The following is a 22,852-nucleotide window of genomic DNA, read 5'->3' on the forward strand; positions in this document are numbered from 1 at the left end:
TCTGTAAGCTGGTTATATTTAAATCCGCATTGGACTGAAACGGTGGTCATGGGCTAAGACCAGACCCAGATGACCAGTTATACACACTGCTCAGTCTCACTGGGGACCTTCAGGGTCGAGCCGGGGATGGAGTTTGGGGAAGTCTGATGTGTATCTGCTCCCATGCTGCTGTCTGTACAGGTGCTGACACCGTGGTCCTGAGTGTTAAAAAGAGCTGCGGGAGGTGAGGCGTGCTTGTTCGTAAGCACAGCTGTGACCAATGGTTAAATTCTGTACTTTTTAATTTCAATTACAACTTTTTGTTAAGAGTCGCCTTTGTTAATAAAAGGAGCAAATTAGAACTGACTCATTGATCTCAAGAAGTGAACAGACTTTTGTGGTTTGTATACCAGGTTTTCATTTCGAACGAGTCTACAGACTACACAAATGCTTACTGGGCTCTGAAATGCGAAGGGAGATGATAATGTAAGTATTTAGGTTCTATGACATTAGAATCTGATTTTATAAAATTTCAGTGAAGCTGGGCCATGAACCCCAAGAGGAAGCAAGGCAGAATGTGGGCCAGGGCGGCCTGGGCACCCCTCTGTCAGCCCCCAGCTGTGGGCGCCGATCTCGGTCAGTCATGGCTCACCACGGTCCGTGTGAGGGAGCAGCGCCGCGTGAAGGTGCAGTCTGCTGTTAGAAGCCCCCAGTGTGCTGTCACAGAGTGCATCCCCTGATGTCGTCTCTGTAAACAGTCACTTTCTATAGAGATTATAATTCTGTTTTGGTCCTCTGGAATCTGTCAGATATGTGATTTATTTTTTGTATTGTTTGATAGGTAGATTTCTGTGAAGTGGTTTAAAATCATTTCAGTGGAATGATCATTAGGGTGTGGCTCTTTAATCTTGTGGGAAACTTGGATAGTAGCATGTGAAATTTGTCATTTTCCTGTCGCCCCTAGAGTCTGGTCTTCTGGGGGGACGGGGAGAAAGGTTAGACTGGAGACTGTCATCGCGTGCTGCGTGCGTCTGAGCCGGTGGATTTAGTAGCTTCAAACTCCGCTCTGAGAAAGCTGTTTCCACGTGTGTTCCTTGATTAGAAAGTTTTGCTTGTGGTTAGCATTTTCTCTTTGTTAAGAAATACATAGGAGAATGCATGGATAGAGGAGCCTGGTGGGCTACAGTCCACAGGGTCGCAGGATGGTTGGGCCTGACGTGGTGACTAGACAGCAAGAAATACGCACGGAAATACTAAGCCAGGAAGTGGCACTTGTACCGTACCACTTGCATTCTGCAGTGGAGTTTCAGATGTGTTTTTGTCAGGTGTCAGTAAAAGTCTTGCTTCAGTGATGGTGATGAAGGTGCGAGCTCACGCTTCACGCTCTGCAGTGATAGTGGCCAGGCGCCCCCATCCCCGCGTTGCCCTTGTCCCGACCTGGCCCCCTCCTGCCTCTGGCCGCTTCGCCCTGTTCTCGCCCTGTTCTCGCCCTGGTGCGCGCCGGCACCTGCCGCTCGAGCCTGCGTGCCGCTGCCGGCTGCCAGGTGGTCCTGCTTCGGGGTGTCCTTACCTCCTCCTCCCGGAGCCCTGCCTGGCTGCCTCATCTGTGTCTTGGTCTCAGAGAAGCTCCCACCTGGAGGGGAGGCCGTCTTCCCTGCTGCCCTGTCACTGTCCCGTTTGCCCTGGGTCCCTACTCAGTGCTGCCTGGATTGTGCTGAGTGGGCGCCTACTCAGTGCTGCCTGGACTGTGCTGAGTAGGGGTCTGTAAGCTCCGCGGGAGCTGGCCTGCTAACCAGTGGGCCCCCGTGGTCCCTGCAGCAGCGCTGAGTCTACAGACCGTGCCCAGTACGAGCCAAGGCGGCAGGAGCAGGCTCTCCTGGCTCGGAGCAGGGGCAGAGCAGGCAGTGTGTGGCCGGCAGCTGCTGCCCGAGGACAGCTCCGCGCGGTGTGTGGGGCAGCTGTCCTTCCCCCAGACCTGCAGGGGCTGCCAGCCTCACGTCTGAGGAGTGGGCTCGTGTTCGGTAGAGGTGGTCTCCTGGATAGTGGGCCCTGGCTGCCCCTCCCGCCTCCAGGGTGCTCTCGAAGGAATTAGACAGCCGTTCTGTCTGTGGCTCAGCGTGGACACTGGCAGAAGAGAAGCAGGGCTCGAGGTAGCTGGACTGACCGCCCGCTGGCCATGCCAGGAGAACAGGCCTGGAGGACAGCGCTTGCTGGAGAGTGTGCGCCCTGTGGGGCAGCGCTCACCCTGCGGGGTCTGGCCTGGTGCTCGCTGGGACCCCACCTGGTCTCTGTCCCTGCACCTCCATCCACCGCACCTCCTGACACGTGTGCATTGCCGGCTGCCGTTGTGGGAAGGGGCCTGTCTGGGGAAGCAGTGCAGAGGGAGGGAGGGCAGCATCTCCACGGGCCACCCACACTGGCCCCGGGTCCCTGGCAGGGAGGAAGTGAGCAGTGTGGGACGGAGGCTGAGATGAGCCAACAGAACGGCTCCTCTCAGGGGACACAATTCAAAGAACAAAGAAACTGTAAAAACCTGATTGGAGATTTGAGACCGTTTGTACCTAAAAAACTGCTGTGGAAAAGGAACAGTCAGTGATTTTTGATTAAAAGCTTGTTGGGTCGAATCATTCGGCTGAATGATGGGAAAACTCCCACAAAACGATGAGTAGCCTAAAAGACAAAGAGCTCTCTTCACATGTAGCAGAGGCGACCACCAAGCAGGAGGCAGGACGGGCGTGTCCCTCCAGGGGGCTGCGGCTGAGGCGGGAGGCGTTGGCAGAAGCGCGCTTCTGTTCAGACACGTGAGTGGCTGCGTGAGTGGAGCCAGGCCGCGGCCACATGGGATTAGTGTGGAGAAAAGGCTCCTCCGAGATCACTTTAAAGGAGCGAGAATGAAATTGCCCGACTGCATGCTGGAAGTGACAGCAATGACTGCAGTTAAGAGGCAAGACGGATTTTGAACATGGACTTTCCACCCTGGTTGAGAAAAGGAACTTTCTGCCTGTAGGAAATAGCTCCCACGGGCAGGTGTGAGCGGGCCTGGTGTCTCTGTCCCACGCCCCCGGGGCAGTGTGCGCTGCTCCCGGCAGAGGGAGAGGACCCGGGGGCCCGCCCCACCTCGTGGAGCACGCGGTGCCCTTGCCACGGCTTTGCCTCTGCAGATGGTGGCGCTGGAAAAAGCCAGGCTGCTTCCCCAGAAACGGGAAGGAGAAAGGGCTGGGGCTCCCGGCCTGCAGCTCAGGGCAGGTGGAGAGGAAGAGGGCCGGGAGGAGCATCAGGATGGCAGAGGCGGGACCCCACCTCGCCTACGGGGCTCATTTCTGATAGTTTAACCGGAGCTCGTTGTTTTGGCAGTTTATGAAATCTTCAGATATGATGCTGAAGTTATTTTTCCTGTCAATGTTAATTTTCAAACACTGGTGCCAAACCAGTTTGTTTTATCAGTCAGCTCTTAGATGTGGGTACTAACCTTTCTTTTAAGTAGTTTGTAAAACTGAGTGGTAGCTCTTGTGAAATGGGATGTTTTCATGAAGAGTACCCTTTGCACTTGAAGCATTTACTATCTCCCTCCTCTCAGTCCATGTGGTGCAAATGTTTTTATCCGACTGTAGCTGTGAGTCTCGGTAGGGCGAGTGCTGTGCTGCACCTGCCATGCTGAGCCTGGTGTTGGGCCTTGATGGCAGGGGCTCCCGCAGCCCTGGCGGGGTGGTGCTCTGGCTGGGAGCACCACCTTCCCTGACTCCCCTTCCCCATCACACACACCTGGCCCACTCCTCCCCTTTCTCCTGTCTCACGGCCCAGTTAGCGGAAGTCAGTGTTGGCTCAGCATGCCAGTGTTTACTCCCTACACGCCTTGTTGCGGGGGAAATAAACCAGTATTCCTACAGATACTGACGGTCCCGGGTGCCAGGCGCTGTGCCAGGCATGCACAGGTCTCTGTAGTCTGTGACGGAGCCTGGGAAACACGTCTGTGCGGCTGCATGCCGAGGGCTGCCACAGGGGCGTCCTGCTCCTGGGCCCCCGAGACAGCGTCCCGCGGGACCACCAGAAGGATGGAGCTTGAGATGATCTTGGCTTCTGGGAAACTGGCGGGCTGATGGGGTCTGCCCAGGATGGCTGGACTCAGTGAGCAGAAGGCCCCCCCTGAGAAGGAGTGTGTCCCTGGCAAGGCTGCGTGCGGGTCCACGATGCCGGGGGCGGCGGCGCCGGCTTGGGGGGGGGAGGTGGGGGGTGGGGGGAGGCGCCTCCTGTTGAAGCCACTGCGCAGGCCCGGACCCTGGGCGCCTGCTTCCCAGCTGAGTGCTGGCGGGCCGGTTGCTGGCCACCGGTGTCCTCAGTCTGCTCACCTGCACGCGGGGTGAACGCCTGCCTCCTGACCTCAGAGGCCGGCTGTTGTGTAAGGAGGGTAACACTTGCAGAGTGCTCAGCAGCATTCTTGGCAAATTGCAAGTACTCAGTAAATACGAAATAGTGTTTGTTAACTAGGAAGGTAAAGGGGTTGAACTTGGGTGTTGAGGGAGAGGAGAAGAGAGAGGATCTTGGGTGACGGCAGATGAATTTCCATGCCTCATCCCTGGCCTGGTTTAGAGGTCACTCCCACCCCCTGAGCTACTCCAGGGGGGCGTGTTCACGGTATGCCCTTTCCTCAGGTCCCCGTCTGTGGTACCCCGACGTGGGCTTAACTGTGGAGCCTTGGAGCGACTGCAAAGCCACGGTGTGCCATGAAGATGCGCATCAGATAGCACTGGGACACCCCAAATGCACTGTGATTCCTTTCCCAAGAGAATGACAGGGTGGAAAGCTATCAGCTCCTAGTGCAGTACAAGCTGAGCTGTCCAGGGCTGGGGTTCGAGCTTAAATTCACAGGGCGAGCCTCTTTGTTCCGTCCTGCTGCTAAGGTCTGCGTGATGAACCTGAAGATGAAACATCAGAAGTTATCTTGCCATTACAAGGTACTTCCTGTAACAAAATACTTTTTCAGATTATACCAAAGTGGTAATTCATGAGTTAGATTTTGAATACAAGTAAATCACTAGGCTATTGTATTGTTTGATAATCTGATTAATGAAGAGGAGTGAATCATAAACACACCAAAGCTATTTAGATTTACTACTGATCTGACATTATTGAGGACCACAGGACACTGTGATGCGCCGTTTACGACAAGACCATTAATGAAAAACTGGTGAATGAATACAGCTGAGAGCATTCATGTTACTAAAATGTGGCTGCTGCTAAGTCGCTTCAGTCGTGTCCAACTCTGTGCGAACCCATAGACGGCAGCCCACCAGGCTCTGCCATCCCTGGGATTCAAGAGCGCTAGAGTGAGTGGCCATTGCCTTCTCCAATGCATGAAAGTGAAAAAAGAAAGTGAGGCTGCTCAGTCGTGTCCGACTCTTAGTCACTGAAAAAACCTGAAATGCTATAAACTGCAAACTCATATGTTTAAAAAGAACTTGAAAACGGTTTCCAAAAGATGGCAGCTGTCAAACTTAACACGCCTGTCATTTCCAAAATGAATTGATTCATCGATCAATGAAACTCTTAAGATACATCAGTAGTTGAAAAACACTTTGATCAGTCATTCTAGAGTAAAATTATTTTATCATCTCCATAGAGAGATATTTTTAAAAGTCATTCTGATATGAAGAGTTGATATCAGCAAGTTTGCCGTTAAAGCAATGTAGGAAAGATGTGTTGTGAAAATACATCAAGCAGTCAGTGAAAATATTTTCCTATATTTTGTGATGTTTGTGGTATTCAGCAGATTGTTGTTTTGTAATTTGCTGTGATTTTGTTTCTATTCAGAGTATGTATATTTATAGCTATTTTTGCATAAGTAATTTCGGTGTCCCTTCGCTAAAAAGGTAATCCCAAATGTTACAGGCCTAAACAAGGCCCTGCCCTAGTCCGTAGGCTAGGAGTCTTATCGAAAACAGTGGAGGTGGAAAAAGTTTAAATCTGTTACCAGGTAGCCCTGGTCCTTGAAAGTGCGTCGGCGTCTGAAACGTGAGCAGATTCGGTAGCTCAGACCGCTGAGGCGCACTGCGAGCTTCCCTGTGAGACCCGGGTCCTGAGGCCCTGTGACGGGGTCTGCCGTGCCCGCTGGCGCCTGTCCCCTCCCGGGTCCGCGCCAGCCTGCGGGCAGCGGGCGTGCGGCGCTCAGCCGGGGCCGCGGGGCCGCAGGGCCGCAGGTCCGCGCGTCCGTGGGCGGGGCGAGCGCAGCGCCTCTGCGGCTCCAGCCTGCTGCAGGGGCTTCCGCCGCCGCCGTGGCCTCTGTCGTTGGGTGCTGCGCGTCCTGGTTACAAGCTGCAGACTCAGTCTCTCCCCAGCTTAGACAGAGATGCAGTTTCTTAGACAGACCCAGGGGGGAGAATCAGGGGCAAAAGACAGGCAGGAGCCTAGGGAGGCGGGTAGAGAGGGGGCCCCGGGTGCCTCCGCAGCACCCCCGACCCGGACGCCTGCCCCCAGCGCCTGGCGCTGCCCGCTCCCACGCGGAGCCCCGGATGGCAGGCCTCCTGCCCTCCGCCCTGGGCGGGCGTCCAGACTTCGTGGTGGTAAGCTCCGCAGCCCGCTGGACGAAGGTGAGAGCGTGGCGGGTGGCCGCACACGCGCTCCTCTCCGACCTGCGCTTGGGGTCCTTGTGAGTGGAGAATGCCCCACCTGACCGTGTGTCAGCCGATTCTGTGCTGTGCCCGGATCCGCTGAGCACTTGTGTGTTCTCTGACTCAGCCCTCCTAACGGATGAGACAGTGAGTCGGTGCTGGCGTATCTTGTGTCTAAACCCATCGCAGGTTGGTTTTTCGCTGATGTTAAGTTGACTGCGGCCCTGCGTGGTCGTCTCCCGTGGGGCAGGTCAGCCTGGCTTCCAGGCACCCCGTAGTGGGTCCGCTCCTGGGTGGCTGCTGGCTGCCCTGTCTCGGCTCAGTGCCTCGGGGGTTGCTGGCAAGCGTGGGGCCCAGCTGTCCTGCACCCACTGTCTACGCTGCAGCACCCACAGCATTTCCTATTGACCAGACCCCACTAGGGACCTGCTGGACTGCCGGGGGCTGAAGGCACTTCTCTGCATGCAGGGCAGGGATTGGGGGCTCAGCCAGAAGCACTGCTGAGAACTCAGCTGGTCACCACCCTGGGCGCTTAGAGCACAAGGGGCCACCGCAGTCTGTAAAAAGTGGCCCTTGAGTGACCAGATTGGACGTTTTTGGATTCAAGTCCTTTATCAGGTATTTTGCAAATATTTTCTCCCCACTCGTGGCTTGCCATTTTATTCTGTCAGTCTTGCTCAGAAAAGATGTGTTAAGTTTGAATTAAGTTCAGATTATGAGATTTTTCTTTTATTTGAATGGGTTGTACTTTTGGTTTTATATCTAAAAACTCATCACCAAACTCAGCGTTCATCTAGATTTTCTCCTGTTTTCCTTTACACGATTTGAGATACTGTGATTTACATGTAGCTCTGTGATACCTTTTGAGCTTATTTTTATGTAAGGTGTACGATCTGTGGCTAGATTTACCTGTTGACGTCCGGCTGCTCAGTTATTCAGCACCACTGGAGAAAAAACTGCCCCTTGTACACTGAATTGCCTTTATTAGAAATCAGATTGTATTAAGCTTGCATTAAACTTTATAAAGAACCCTCTCTCGGCCAGCAAGACTGTTCAGTACATATCAGAGAAATTTAAGGAACAGGAGATGCATTCTCGTTTGTTCTTACCCCGCCTCTTAAAATAATGTGCGTTGGGAACTGTTGCTAAAATAGCTGCCATTCATAGTAGCAGTTGCTTGTGACCGCAGCCTTCTCAGTTCTCATAGAGGCTTCTCCCAGGAGACGTAAGCTCCGCGAGGCAGGCACTCTTTCTCTCTGCTGTGTCCTTCCACCAGAGACACCCGTTCCTCTGTGTGCTGCACCCAGCAGCTTGGGGGAAACGGCACATTCCCCTCTTACAGGCAAGCCTGTCCAAGTTGCAGAGTGGGGCCTCAGCCTTGCAGACAAGACGTGCGGAATGCACGGCTTCTACGCGCCAGCAGAACCGGGGTGTACTTCAGAGAGCGGGTTGTGCAGGCAGGAGTGGGGCGGCTCGCTGCGGGGGCTCCGGCAGTAAAGCTGCGCTGGAGGTCTGGCTGGACTCTCTCTAGGGGCCTAGGCGGGACTCTGTGGTGGCCCGGGCAGGGGTGCACGCACCTCGCTAGCCTTCCCACACCCACGCTCGTTTGTGTCGTCTTGAAAGTACACGTGGGTTTCCTGGGCAGGGACCGATTATTTCTGAGGGCAGTTACCAGCTTTGTTTCCTTTATCCTAGCTCTCCCCACCCTGCGGCGGTGTGGTGAGGGCCAAGTTGCTGTCACCGAACCCGTTTTGGGGGCTGTATTGTAGGCAAAGCGAAGCGCAAGTTGCTCAGTCGTGTCCGACTCTTTGCAACACCATGGACTATACAGTCCGTGGGATTCTGCAGGCCAGAATACTGGAGTGGGTATGCATTCCCTTCTCCAGGGGCTCTTCCCAACTCAGGGATCGAACCCAGGTCTCCCACATTGCAGGCGGATTCTTTACCAGCTGAGCCACCAGGGAAGCCCATGGCACTAAACCAAAGGTATATTCTTTTCTCTCTTTTAAAGTAGTCTGTGGAGTTTTCCTGCCTGATTCTACTAGTATTATATATATATTTTTTTTGTTGTTTTCAGAAGCTTTATTGACCCTTTAAACTCTTAGGACCGAACTGCCCTTAAGTTTTTCCAAGAAGAAGGTAGACAGCTGCCCAGATTTTTGCAGCATTGTGTCTTTGGCTCCCTTTCTTAAAAAGGATATAGGTTCAGTTTAATTCACACCAACTTTTTAAATGTGCAGAAACGTACCTCTGCTTTTTTTTTTTTTAAGCAAATAAAAGGTAAAATATGGCATCATTCCAATAATCAAATGCCAATAAAATGGCAACAGTACAAAGAGCCAAGCAAATCTCAAATACATCAGATTCATAATTAGAATATCATGAAATAATTTTAGCAAGAAAAAGCTTAATAATAGGTGAAGGAAACCAAATGACTGTGTCAACTGTAATTAATCTTACAAACTTTCCAATATCATAATTGCTTGCTTTTGAATAACTAAATGTAAGCCTCATTTTGTAAATTGAATGCCTACTTAGCAAAACTAATTGGAACAAATACACTGATGCAGATTTACAGCCTGGAATACCAGAAAGGCCAGGAGACACCCATCAAGGACGCGTGGGAAAGTCCTGTTCTTCTCCGTCATCTCTGAGATCAGGTGGCGAAGGACGTGCTTTTCTCTCTGTTTTTCCCAAGCCACTGCTTCCTGCCTCCTCAGGAACCTATTCTCTTTTTCTCAATCTTTAGGGGACAACCTGAAGAACTCTCCAATTCCTTTTTGCCACTTGGGAGTTGTAGGTGAGAAGCCCCCCAAATAAGGATCTTCAGGCTTTATGAACATGGACCTCTCCCCTGAGAGACGGAAAGGAATTTGATTCTCTCAATATAAATAAATTCTCAGGAAGAAAGGGGGAAAGACTCCTGGGTTCTTGTTCTTTGGAATGTAATTAAATGTCTCCTGGAGGAGAGACCCCTGAAATATCTTCATGGCTCCTGGGTCTCAAACTCTTTTGAAATATAAGCACAGACCACAAGAAAGGCACTCTATGCATTAACTTCTAAGGCACTTTGTCCAAGGTCCCAGTAAAAATTGTTCAGAGAGCCCTAACCATGCAAAATACAAAAATATTTTCTCTGAAGCCTACAGTCCGATGCCCAGTCACTGGCATAACTCAGCCAAGAAGAAGCTGGCAAGCAGTGAGCTGGAATAGCTGAGACAAACTTTGGGCCAGAGAAAGGGTGGGGTGTGCGCCTCAGGCCAGAACACGCCTTAATGCGGGTCCTGGCCCTTCCCCGGAGTTATCTGAACAGCTTATCAGGACGCTTGCACACCGAGCAAGTCACCCGTCTACTCACAGAGTTGTGCCACCACCACCACCAGAATCAGTTCGGAAACATTTCCATCTCCACCAAAAAGAACCTCATACCCACTGGCAGCCATTTGCCATTTTACGCACCCCTCCAACCTTCCCCCAAGACAGCCACTTCCTGTCTCTCTAGAGTTGCCTACCCTGGGCCTTTTTTTTTAAATAAGTGGAATTAAACAATATGTTATATTAATTGTGTGTGTGTGTGTGACTGATTTCACTCAGCATAATATTCTCAAGGTTTATCCGTGTGGTAGCATCTACCTACCTTTTTATTGTGAAATAATATTCTGCTGTATGGATATATGGATATACCATGTCTGATATGTTAGTTTGTAAGTTGATGGACATTTGAGTTGTTCCCACTTGTTGCTGTTAGGAATAATACTGCTAGGAGTATTCACACACTAGTCACACACAAGTTTATGTGAGGACGCATGTTTTCTCCTGAGGACATACATGGAAGTGGAGTTTCTGAGTCATATAATAAGCCCATGCGTAGTATTTTGAGGAACTGCTAAACTGCATTCCAAGCAGCTGCACCATTTGACATCCCTGCCAGCAGTTTCTCCACCTCCTCCCCAGCGCTTGCCAGTGCCTCTGTCTGAACGCAACCGCTCGGGTGGACGCGGAATCCTGCACTGTGGTTTGGGTTCGCGTTTGGAGCGTGGCCTGTGCTCCCGTAGGAAGGTGTCCTCTGCTGCGGTTCTGCGGGCATCTTTTAGGCCTGGTTGGTTAATGGTGCTGTTCAGGTTTTCTGTTCCCTTGATCTTAGGTTTTCTGTCCATTACTGGAAACAGGGTATTGAAGTCTCCAACTATTACCGTTTAACTATCTGCTTCCTCCTTCAGTTCTCTCTTTCGGTCCAGAACGCCTGTGAGCCGAATTCTTCTGTTAGGTGATTGTTGCATCTTCCTGAGTGGATGGCCCTTTCACCATAAGATGCCCTTCATCTCTAGCGCTTTGTCTTTCTTTGTTTTAAAATCATTTTGCCTGACACCGTATAAACTTTCTTGTTCTTGTGGTAGCTGTTTGCACGGTATAACTTTTCCTTTCAGCCTGTTTGTATCTCTGAATCTAAATAGCCTCTAACTTTTGCTTGCATTATTTAATCCGTTCACATTTAGTGTTATTATTGATATAATTTGATTTATGGCTGCAAGTTGCCCTTTTTACGCTTTTATATGTCATGAGCTTTTTGGTTTTGTGTTCTTTACTGCTTTCTCTTGCATCGAGTGATTCTTTGCTAGTGTAATAATTTAATTGCTTGTTTGCTCGCTGTGTATGTGGGTGTCTTTTCCACACACGTCACTATCTGAGTCTCAGGTGATCAGTCCAGGATGATGGTTTGATTTACGTCATGTATCATAGAATAATGATTACCACAGTAGGTTTAGGAAACATCCATCCTCTCATATAGATACAATAAAAAGAAAAATAATTCTTCCTGTGATGCAGAATTACTCTTAGGATCTACTCTCTTAGCAACCTTCCTGTGTAGTGTCAGTATCTTTTGAAAGTTATTTTCTCAAGTGGTTGCTCACACACAAGTTCATGTGAGGACGTGTGTTTTCTCCTGAGGACATACATGGAAGTGGAGTTTCTGAGTCATATAATAAGCCCATGCGTAGTATTTTGAGGAATTGCTGAACTGCATTCCAAGCAGCTGCACCATTTGACATCCCTGCCAGCAGTTTCAGTGTCCTTCCTAACTTACAAGCACCTCTGTCAGGTTTACCCTAAAGCATCTCCCCTGAGATGGCTCTCCTGTTAGGTTTGCTCCCTCCTCCCTGGTTTTTGTTCTGTTACTGCTAACACCTCTGCGCCTGTTACAAATCCAAGAACTACCTATTATGATTTTTACTTTATGTCGTTCTATGTCTTTTAGATCCCCCATGGCGGTAAAGTGAGGTGGGGATTCGGGAAAAGCGTATGAACAGGGAGCTGTGCCCCTGAGTGGACAGAGTCACTGGAACTGTTGCTAGAGGGGCCTCTGTGAGCTTCCGCTGGACGAGCCTGCAGCGAATGGCACCCCTGCCCGCCTCTGTTAGTCGGCAGCGTGTCCTGATTCAGCCCTCTCTATTGCCAGGCCGCTTGTTCCGGGGCAGTGTCGCAGAATGGCTCAGGGCGCGCTCACTTCCACTTTGTCGACGTTGTCATGCACTGTGCTATGCGCTGGGATTTCTCACAATTTGGATTCCTCTACTGGAATTTAAATATAGTGTAGGTGGCAACCTTGTATAGCTGTCTGTGATTGTTCAAGAAACCGTGAAACGTCCAAAGTGTGATGAGTTCAGAAGGTGGTCTGGAGCGTGTGCTGCAAAGACTCAGAGCAGGAAGCAGAGTTGAAACAGAGGGTTGGGCAGTGAGGAGACTTTTGGAGCTTGGTTCCTTGCTCTCTACACCTCTGGACACGTTTCTACAGGAAGATGAATGCTAACCCTCTGACCTCTGTGACGGTTCTGAAATGTCTTTCATGAGTGGAAGCTTCAGTAATTGTATTTGGTTGTACTCTGTATCAGTGGGCTGAGGAGGGGGCAGTGGAAAACCGCTTCGCCCACCCCCCATAATATATAATCAAGTTCTGAAATTTGAACAATTTTCCTTTAACACCTGCCTTGTGGGGAGCTGCTGGACTGAGCACCGCTGTTGTTGGGGTCAGCATGCTGCCCAGAAGGCATAGCCACCTGGCACAGGAAAGCCACGCTGTGTAAAGAAGTCAGAGGGGACATCTCTGCCGTCAGCCGACGTGCTCTGAGGACACATCAGAGGGGCACACTGTTGCCTGGTGAGCCTCGCTCAGAGTTACTGAGAAGAGTTACTGAGCTCAGTGTGCTAACAGCAAACTTCTCCCTAAAAAACCCACCCACCTGAAACTGAGTCACGTTTTTCTGTTCGTGTCTAGTATTAAGCGTCGTCGTCTATGTGATATGCCTAGTAGCAGTAACCAGTCAAACTAGGTCACTTACCCAGTGTGCATTTTGAAGTCTTACCACTGGAGCAGGAGGTGGTATTTATTTATCTGCCGCTATTTCCATTTCTTTGAAAAAGGTAAAAACAACTTTATAAGCCACGGGCTTATAAAAATATTTGGCAATGGATCTCCTCAGAAACAGCAGAGAACGTTTAAAAAGATTTTTTTTTTCTGAGCAAATAGAGAATGCAGAAAATTTGGAAATACAGTGTTTAAGCAAACATTATTTCTGCTTATTTGCAAACATTATTTTGCAAAATTTAAAAGTCTGTAAAATGGCCAACTTTCTAAGAACAGAGAAATACATATCCAGTTGATTCATTATGGTCAAGTAAGGGGGGAGCAGGGGAGCAGGGGAAAGATGAGGGAAAAGGTGAAAAGAGAAGCAGGTCAGGAGGTGTGAAGAGGAGAGGGAAGGGGCAGGGCAGGGAGGGCGAGGGCTGGGAGGACCGGCTGGATGTTGGGGGGCGGCGAGCGCACGGGACCAGTGCTCCCCGCAGTGGAAGAGCTGTGCTCACTGTGCTGCTGGCCGCTGGCCTCTTCTCGGGAGCGGGTGGTCGGCTGCGGTTCGTGTGTCAGCCGTGACCACCACTCAGAGTTCTATCGGTGACTGACGTTTCTGGATCAACTGGCCACGGAAGCTTCTTGGGAAGAAATGTCCTCAGCTGCTGTGGGGTGGACACATTAATCTCCTAAGCGGCTGGCTTCCAGCAGATATCCCTGCTCCAGTCCTGAGGTTACTAGAGTACGAAAGGCAGGGAGGGAGGTATCTCTAATGTATCAGGTCGTTTTTACCAGTGATGGCCACTCCTCAGCCTAAGTAATTCTCAAAAAATGAGTTGATAAAAAAATCTTCAAAATTCTCAGAGGTCTATGTTTCTGTATTGAAAAAGAAGTGAAATCTATAGTCTTGTAGATATTTTAAACATCTCATTAGTATTTAAAGCCTGCCTGTCATATTGAATCCAGAGCCAGAGAGGCAAACTCTTTCCAAAAATGTACAGAAACTAGCTCTTTACCTGTGCGGACTTTAAGAAGCATTAGAAATATAGGCCACCTTCGAATGCAGACCTGAATAGGAAACTTTGCAGAAGATAATTTTGCTATATCTCTCCAGAGTAGCTGAATTTTCCACTGTGGTTTGGCCTCTGTGGTTTTAGAAATTATTTATACTCTAAGCGTGTGTTCAGTTATGTAATAGCAATCATAGTGTAGGTGTCCTTGGCCATCGACCTTTATTCAGCCAAACTTGTTTGAGGTAAAAACCCACTTAGTAAGATGATTCAGAGGTGGAGTGCTCTTGTTAATTAAGTTTACCTTTATAAAAAAGATATGGAAACTTTAACATCGAAAACATCTAAAGTGTAGATCCGCTAGTTAGTAATCTTAATGTTCAGACTAAGACGTGAAAGTGGCCGCTCTAATAATGCTTCTTGAGTGGAAAGATGGAAATTATCAGCAAAGAAAGAGAAGCACCAAGGAAAAGTAACTGAAAGTCAGAACTGAAAACTTCAGAAAAGGAAACAGCATACTCGCCGAATGGGTTCAGTAGCGGAACAAGGATAACAGAGGGAGCCGCTGAACTTGCGAACAGTTCTACAAAATTATCTGGTTTGAACGACAGAGAAAAGACACTGAGAAAGAAGAACAAAGTCGGGAGCTTCGGGATGTCACAGGCATGCCAGAGAGATGGGAAAGTGCACAGAAAAACACGTGAAGAACGAACGACCGAAGCTGGCCAAGCCTGGCGAAACACGGAAGCCTGTGGGTTCAAGAACCTCGGGAAACTTCAGACAGGACACCCTGCACCTCACACCAAATTCATATTCTAGACACGTGATGATCAAGCTACTGAAAGCTGCACGGAAGAAGCCTCAAGAGCAGCCACAGAACGCGGTCCTTGTCGTGGGTCAGAGGTTCAGGTGCGCGCAGATCGCTCATTAGAAGCGATGCCGCACAGCGACAGCATCTCTCAGGAAGAAAGGCGGAAGGAAGGTCACCTCAAATGAAGGAAAAACAGAGGACGCGTTGGTGGGGGGCCTGCTCAGAAAGACTCGCTAAAGGAAGTTTTTCAGACAAAAAAGATACAGGATACCAGGGGAGAACATGGAAAACCAGGAGTAAGAAAAACGTCAGAAAAGCCAACTGTGTAAAATAACACATGACTGGTCTTTTTGAGGTTTTAAAATGTTTATGATTAAAAACAAAAAGTTTGTTGGGGTTTTAGTGTATGTGATGTATGAAAGTGAAGTCGCTCAGTCGTGTCCGACTCTTTGCGACCCCGTGGACTGTAGCCCACCAGGCTCCTCTGTCCATGGGATTCTCCAGGCAAGAACACTGGAGTGGGTTGCCATTTCCTTCTCCAGGGGATCTTCCCGACCCAGGGATTGAACCCAGGTCTCCCGCATTGCAGGCAGACGCTTTAACCTCTGAGCCACATAATATAAAGGCCGGGGTAAAGGGACCTCTGTGGCCACTAGGTTTCTCTGAGCAACTTGAAGTGCTAAAAAAAAAAAAATAATAATCAACCAAATTGACAAATTTAGCTAGGTTGACCAAGGAAAAGAGAATATTCAAATTATTAGATTGGAAATGCAAGAAAGGACATTACTTGTGATTTATAGGGAAAAAAGGATTGTAAGCAAATATTATGAACAACTGTATGCCAACAAATAAGGTAACCTCAATTAAGTGGGAAGTTTCCTGGAAAAACATTCGCAAGACTGACTCAAGAATACAAAGTCTGAATATACCTGCGGAAAATGAAGGGAATGAATTATTAATTTACAAGAGTACCCAAGAGAAAAATCTAGCCAGGTGGCTTCACCACTGAATTCTACCGCATCGTTTTAAAATTAATAACAATTCTTCACAAACTTCCAAAAAAAGAAAAGAGGCAAGAACACTTTCCACCTCACCTCATGAGGCCAATTTGCTGACACCAAAGCCAGACGAAGCTCTCACAACGTATTGATACAAAAACAACTGACGGACATCTCTTGTGACTATGGATGCTAAAACTCTGAGCAAGGGTTTGATTTTTGTCCAAACTAATGATTTCTTGATTCTTAGTTAAAAGTAACCATGATAAAAATCCATTTGAGCCCCCATTTTTGGAGGTTTATTCTCCAGCTGAGTGACCTTGTGTTCAGAAAGACAGGGAGAATAGAATTGGTGGGAAAACTAGTTGTTGTTTAGTTGCTAAGTCATGTGTGACTCTGTGACCCCATGGACTAAGCCCGCCAGGCTCCTCTGTCCATGGAATTCTCCAGGCAAGACTGCTGGAGGCGGTTGCCATCTCCCCCTCCAGGGGATCTCCCTGACCCAGGGATGGAACCTGCATCTCCTACATTGGCAGGCAGCTTCTTTACCACTGAGCCACCTGGGTAAATAAAGCTTCACCAGTTTATCCAGAAAAGCAGTTAAATTTCTAATTTCTTCTTAAAAATACCTGAACACTCTGACTTCGGTCAGACCTGAGAAGGAGACAAAGCAGCTTTGCTCCGGCCTAGGCCTGGCCTTGGACAGCGTGAGAAAGCAGGCAGCTTCCTTCCAGCTCTCTCTCGCGTGGTTCTCCTCCTTAGTGCCCCGCCGCCTTATTCCTCATGGACAGCTGGCCAGGCTCCGGATCTTTCCAGCAACCCCAGAAAGGCTTGCATTGCCTGCAGTCCCGTTCTGAGACCTCTTGGTACGGTCGCATAGGGGAAGAGCATGGGTCACTTGAAGGGCACGTTTGAGCTGAAATCTAATCCTTGTATGTACAGCATGTATTAAGGCCAAGTTTAATCTCCCCCGAGCCTCAGTCTGTGCATCTGTAAAATCAGGGCAGCACCTCGCCGGCAGCAATGTTGGGAATGCTAAGCGGGAAAGCAGCGTGCAGCGCCCGGTTAGGGTCTCAATACTAACCCATAGTCTTCCTCACCTGTTTCCTGAGGCTCACTGTCCCCGAGCAGCACGTGTGGACGGTAACGAAGGTCTGGGGGTGCCGCCATAAAGCCAGCAGCTCTGGACAGTGCGTCTTCCAGACACAGGGCGTGGGTCTGGAGTTAGGGCTTTATGTTGCGAGGCCTCCATTTACCAAGCGCATACAGGAGTCTTCCGTCCGATCTCGCTCCATCGCTTCCTGGCCGAGTAACCGTGGGGCTCCCGTCTGTTCTTGTGACTTTTCCTCCTCCCAGGTGTGTGCTGGACTCAGCGGAGGACCCACGCGAAGTGCTCCCAGCGCACTGCTGGTGCAGAGGTCGGCACCCAGACGTGAGGCCCGGAAGCGAGAGGGCAGCCTCTCACATGCTCTGAGAAGTGGAGCCCGCTCTCTTCAAAAGGCAAGAGAGGACTGAAACGGCCCTGTTTTTAGCGCCATCGAAATACGCTTCTTGAAGAATGGTTCTAAGTTAAAAGTTTGTACCGCTTCCCTTTAGGGAAATCTTTGCTTGCCTTCTGAGTTTCCGAAACCTGTCCCTGTGGTCACCCAGCCGGATCACGCAGGGCAGGCAAGATTCTGCTGTGTCTCCTGTTTCTCCCAGACCCGTGTCTGTCCCAGGCCGGCCCCACAGCACCCCCGCTCAGGGAGGGAGCCGACAGCCTCCCCCAAGTTTGGAGAGCCTGCACCAGACCTTACAAGGTCTTGCCCAAAAGTGCAATGGATCTCCAGCCTCCACGCGTTAACTGAAGCAAGCCTTGCGGGGACGCCAGCTTGGTGGAGACTTGGCATCTGTTCTGACCACGTGAGGCACCGTGAGCCTGAGCAGAGCGAGCAGCCAGTCCCGTCTGACCCGTGAAGGACGCTGCCCACCTAGCCACACTGCCCTGTGGGGGGAGGGAACGTGGTGCTCTCCCTCTCCCTATAGACTCAGAGCCTGTGTTTTTATCTAAAAGGAAACCTGAGCATCATCGCTCCTGATAGAAGTTATTATGTTATCATGTCAGTTCAGTTCAGTCGCTCAGTCGTGTCCGACTGTTTGTGACCCCATGGACTGCAGCACACCAGGCCTCGCTGTCCATCACCAACTCCAGGAATCTACCCAAACTCATGTCCATCGAGTCAGTGATGCCATCCAGCCATCTCATCCTCTGTCGTCCCCTTCTCCTCCAGCCTTCAATCTTTCCCAGCATCAGGGGCTTTTCCAGTGAGTCAGTTTTTCACATCAGGTGGCCAAAATATTAGAGTTTCAGCTTCAACATCAGTCCTTCCAATGAATATTCAAGACTGATTTCCTTTAAGATGGACTGGCTGGATCTCGTGGCAGTCCAAGGGACTCTCAAGAGTCTTCTCCAACACCACAGTTCAAAAGCATCAATTCTTCAGTGCTCAGCTTTCTTTATGGTACAACTCTCATATCCATACATGACTACTGGAAAAACCAGAGCTTTGACTAGATGGACCATTTTTGGCAAAGTAGTGTCTCTGCTTTTCAATATGCTGTCTAGGTTGGTCATAGCTTTTCTTCCAGGGAGCAAGCGTCTTCTGATTTCATGGCTGCAGTCACCATCTGCAGTGATTTTGGAGCCCCCAAAATAAAGTCTCTCACTGATTCCATTGTTTCCCCTCCACATGCCATGAAGTGATGGGACTGGATGCCATGATCTTTTTTGGAAAGTTGAGTTTTAAGCCAGCTTTTTCACTCTCCTCTTTCATCTTCATCAAGAGGCTCTTTAGTTCCTCTTCACTTTCTGCCATAAGGATGGTGTCATCTACATATCTGAGGATATTGATATTTCTCCCGGCAATCTTGATTCCAGTTTGTGCTTCCTCCAGCCCAGCATTTTGTATGATGTACTCTGCACAGAAGTTAAATAAGCAGAGTGATAATGTACAGCGTGGGCGGCTGTGATCGGCGCACTAAGCACGGCCAAGAGGAGCTACCTCATGTCTGAGGTCAGGGGCAGAAGCTGGGAGGACCCCATGCCCGAAGGGTGGTGGCCAAGAGGAGTTACCCCATGTCCGAGGTCAGGGGCAGCAGCAGAGAGTGCCAGGCTCTGACGGTGCAGGAACGGCCGAGAGGAGCTACCTCGCGTCCAAGGCCAGGGGCGGTGGCTGGGAGGAGCCACCCCGTGTCCGAGGTCAAGGGCAGTGGCCGAGAGTGCCAGGCTGCGATGGCACAGGAACGGCCGAGAGGAGCTACCCTGAGTCCGAGGCCAGGGGTAGCAGCTGAGAGGAGCTACCCCGTGTCTGAGGCCAGGGGCAGCACAGGCGCAGGAGGGCCTAGAGGAGCTATCCCACATTGAAGGTCAGGAAGGGCGGCGGTGAGGATATACCCTTTGTCCAAGGTAAGGAGCAGCGGCTGCGCTTTGCTGGAGCAGCCGTGAAGAGATACCCCATGCCCAAGGTAAGAGAAACCCAAGTAAGATGGTAGGTGTTGCAAGAGGGCCTCAGAGGGCAGACACACTGAAACCATACTCACAGAAAACTAGTCAGTCCAATCACACTAGGACCACAGCCTTGTCTAACTCAGTGAAACCAAGCCATGCCCGTGGGGCAACCCAAGACGGGCGGAACATGGTGGAGAGGTCTGACAGAATGTGGTCCACTGGAGAAGGGAATGGCAAACCACTTCAGTATTCTTGCCTTGAGAACCCCATGAACGGTATGAAAAGGCAAAATGATAGGACACTGAAAGGGGAACTCCCCAGGTCAGTAGGTGCCCAGTATGCTACTGGAGATCGGTGGAGAAATAACTCCAGAAAGAACGAAGGGATGGAGCCAAAGCAAAAACAATACCCAGTTGTGGATGTGACTGGTGATAGAAGCAAGATCCGATGCTGTAAAGAGCAGTATTGCATAGGAACCTGGAATGTCAGGTCCATGAATCAAGGCAAATTGGAAGTGGTCAAACAAGATGGCAAGAGTGGATGTCAACATTCTAGGAATCAGCGAACTAAAATGGACTGGAATGGGTGAATTTAACTCAGGTGACCATTATATCTACTACTGCGGGCAGGAATCCCTCAGAAGAAATGGAGTAGCCATCATGGTCAATAAAAGAGTCCGAAATGCAGTACTTGGATACAGTCTCAAAAACGACAGAATGATCTCTGTTCGTCTCCAAGGCAAACCATTCAATATCACAGTAATCCAAGTCTATGCCCCAACCAGTAATGCTGAAGAACTGAAGTTGAACAGTTCTATGAAGACCTACAAGACCTTTTAGAACTACCACCCAAAAGAGATGTCCTTTTCATTATAGGGGACTGGAATGCAAAAGTAGGAAGTCAGGAAACACCTGGAGTAACAGGCAAATTTGGCCTTGGAATGTGGAATGAAGCAGGGCGAAGACTAATAGAGTTTTGCCAAGAGAATGCACTGATCATAGCAAACACCCTCTTCCCACAACACGAGAAGACTCTACACATGGACATCACCAGATGGTCGACATCGAAATCAGATTGATTATAAAGTCATAGCACCTCTCAATCCATTGAAGAGCTCTGTGTGAAGGACAGCTCTGCAGCTGAGCCGCACAGAGAGGAGAGCCCATTGGGCAGGGTGAGATGGCATGATCCACGCCAGACTTGGCAGAGGAGAAGAGAGGTGGCTGCCAGACCGCGGCTAAGAGAGGCTGGCGGTAAGGAAGCTGCAGGCCCAGGATGGGCTGGGGGTCAGGCACAAACAGTGCGGCCAGGGACCTAGGCAAGTTCCGTAGCCCCCTCACCGGGGGCCCTTCTCCACAGCCCTCCCCAGGAGATGGCAGGGGTGCCTGGGGGCAGGACTCCGGGGCAAGCTCCTCTGTGGATGGTCCTCGGTGGGGCTCTCGGGCTCTGGGAGGCAGAGATAGCTCTCTCTCCTCCCCCCGTTACCCTTTCCTGCCAGTTAGTAAAAGCCTTAGGCTATGGACAGAAGAGCAGTCCAGCCTCTCAACCAAGGACAAACAATGGCCCACTGCAGCTCGGGACAGACAGGAGACCATCTCCCACCCGGGACAAACCCCGGCCACGAGGCAGAGCGGGGCTTCTGTGGGAGGAGCGGCAAGAGTGCTTTGAAGACCTTGCGTAAAAGCCCAGATTCATAGGCTGACGCGAGCCCTAGGGCAGCGGAGAATCCTGCATTCCACAGGGAGCTGAGCACGAGGCAGCAACAGCAGCTGCCTGTTTCTGCAGGAGAGAGAAACTGGAACCAGAAGATGGGCAGGAACATGGAGAAGAACCCAGCGGCACTTTGCCCACCTGGTGTGCTGAAAGTCACAATTGAAGACAAACACCTTGAAACCCAGCTCAAGCCCTGATTACATAGACGACCTCCTCGCTCCTGGAAGCACATATTAAATGATTGTTTTATGAACATAAAAGCTACTTACTGTGGTCTCTGCTGTTTCTTTATGCATAATTTTCAGCAGTCCATCCAAAGCTGACACTTTAAAAAGCAAAGCGAAACAAAACCAAATCATTGCCAGCAGATAAAGCAATCAGCAGCACCAGAACTAGCAACAATCCAGATGTTGGAAGGCTAAGATCGGGACTTGAAAATAACCATGGTAAGTGATAGGAAAGGGTTCTTTTAGCGGGCTTATCAGTAGCCTAGTCTCAGGTGAGGAAAGCTAATGAACTTGCAGGTAGATGGAGAAGTCATAAAAAAATGATACACAAAAAAAGAATAAAAGGCTGAAAAAAAAATACCGTAACACAGAATCTAAGATCCTTGGGACAGTATCCTATAACCTAACACGTTCAGTTGGATTCCTAGAATAAAAGTGGAAGAGCAGAGGAAACACCTAGACGGATTTTCACCGTTGTTCATCGCTGTCATGTCCGATTCTCTGCGAACCCGTGGACGGCAGCACGCCAGGCCTCCCTGTCCTTCACCATCTCCTGGAGTCTGCTCAGACTCGTCCATCGAGTCGGTGACGCCATCCAACCATCTCATCCTCTGTCGTCCCCCTCTCCTCCTGCCTTCAATCTTTCCCAGCATCAGGGTCTTTCCCGATGAGTCAGTTCTTCCCATCAGGTGGCCCAAGTATTACAGCTTCAGCTTCAGTCCCTCCAATGAATATCAGGGTTGATTTCCTTTAGGACTGACTGGTTTGATCTTGCTGTCCAAGGAACTCTCAAGTTTCTAAACAGATAGTGGCTAAGAATTTTCCAAAAACAGGGCAAGATAAACTCCAGGTCCACCAAGTTCAGGGAACTCCAACAGTGTAAATAGAAAAACTCCAAAACTGAAGAAAAAAATCCACCTAGACATATCATAAATAAACTTCCAAGACAATATTTTGGAATTTTCCAAAAAAAGTTGAAAGAAGCAATTTCAGATTAGTCAGCTCAGATTAATTAGTTCAGGTTAGTTGCTAGTATCAAGGACATTGTTGTACATGAAAAAGCATAAGACACACGGGTTAACCTGAAGATTGCATTTTGAAGGGGGAAAGAAAGCTTGTTCTTTAGTTCAACGGTTCTGGGCTCACCAACGCCAGCAGCACTTGGGAGCACTGAGGATGGAGCTTCCTGGGCACCGTCCCTAAGGGCCTGGTGCTGCGGGCGCTGCAGACCACCCGAGGAGCGGCTGCCCATTTCATGGGGCCCCTCCCGACCCTCACCCCCCGCAGCCCGCGGAGGTGACCCTCGGGGGCGGAGGTGTCGCTTCCTCAGTCATGGAGCCAAGGCGGGTGGGCCAGACCCAATCAGGGGTGAGTGGAGGTCCTCGCTGCTGAGACTGCAGCTGGGGCGAATTCCACAAAGCCTGCTCCTTCCCGCGAGGAGCTGTGTTCTTGCAGCGGTCAGTGAGCAAAAATCAGAACCCCTGGGGACAGCGGGGCATCCTTAGTAAATCCCTGGACCTCCCACTCCAGGAACTTGGGGGGCCACAGAAACTGTGGGCCAGCCTCTCGTCATGGGGCTCCCTGGGGCTCAGAATAGGAGGTGCTGGATCACGTGAGACCCCTGCCTTCCCCCTGTGGGCAGAAGTCACAGGTCAGCCGGGTCTCCCTGGGGACCC

The sequence above is a fragment of the Ovis canadensis genome, chromosome 8 (genome assembly GCF_042477335.2).
Source record: "Ovis canadensis isolate MfBH-ARS-UI-01 breed Bighorn chromosome 8, ARS-UI_OviCan_v2, whole genome shotgun sequence".
Classification (NCBI taxonomy): Eukaryota; Metazoa; Chordata; class Mammalia; order Artiodactyla; family Bovidae; genus Ovis; species Ovis canadensis.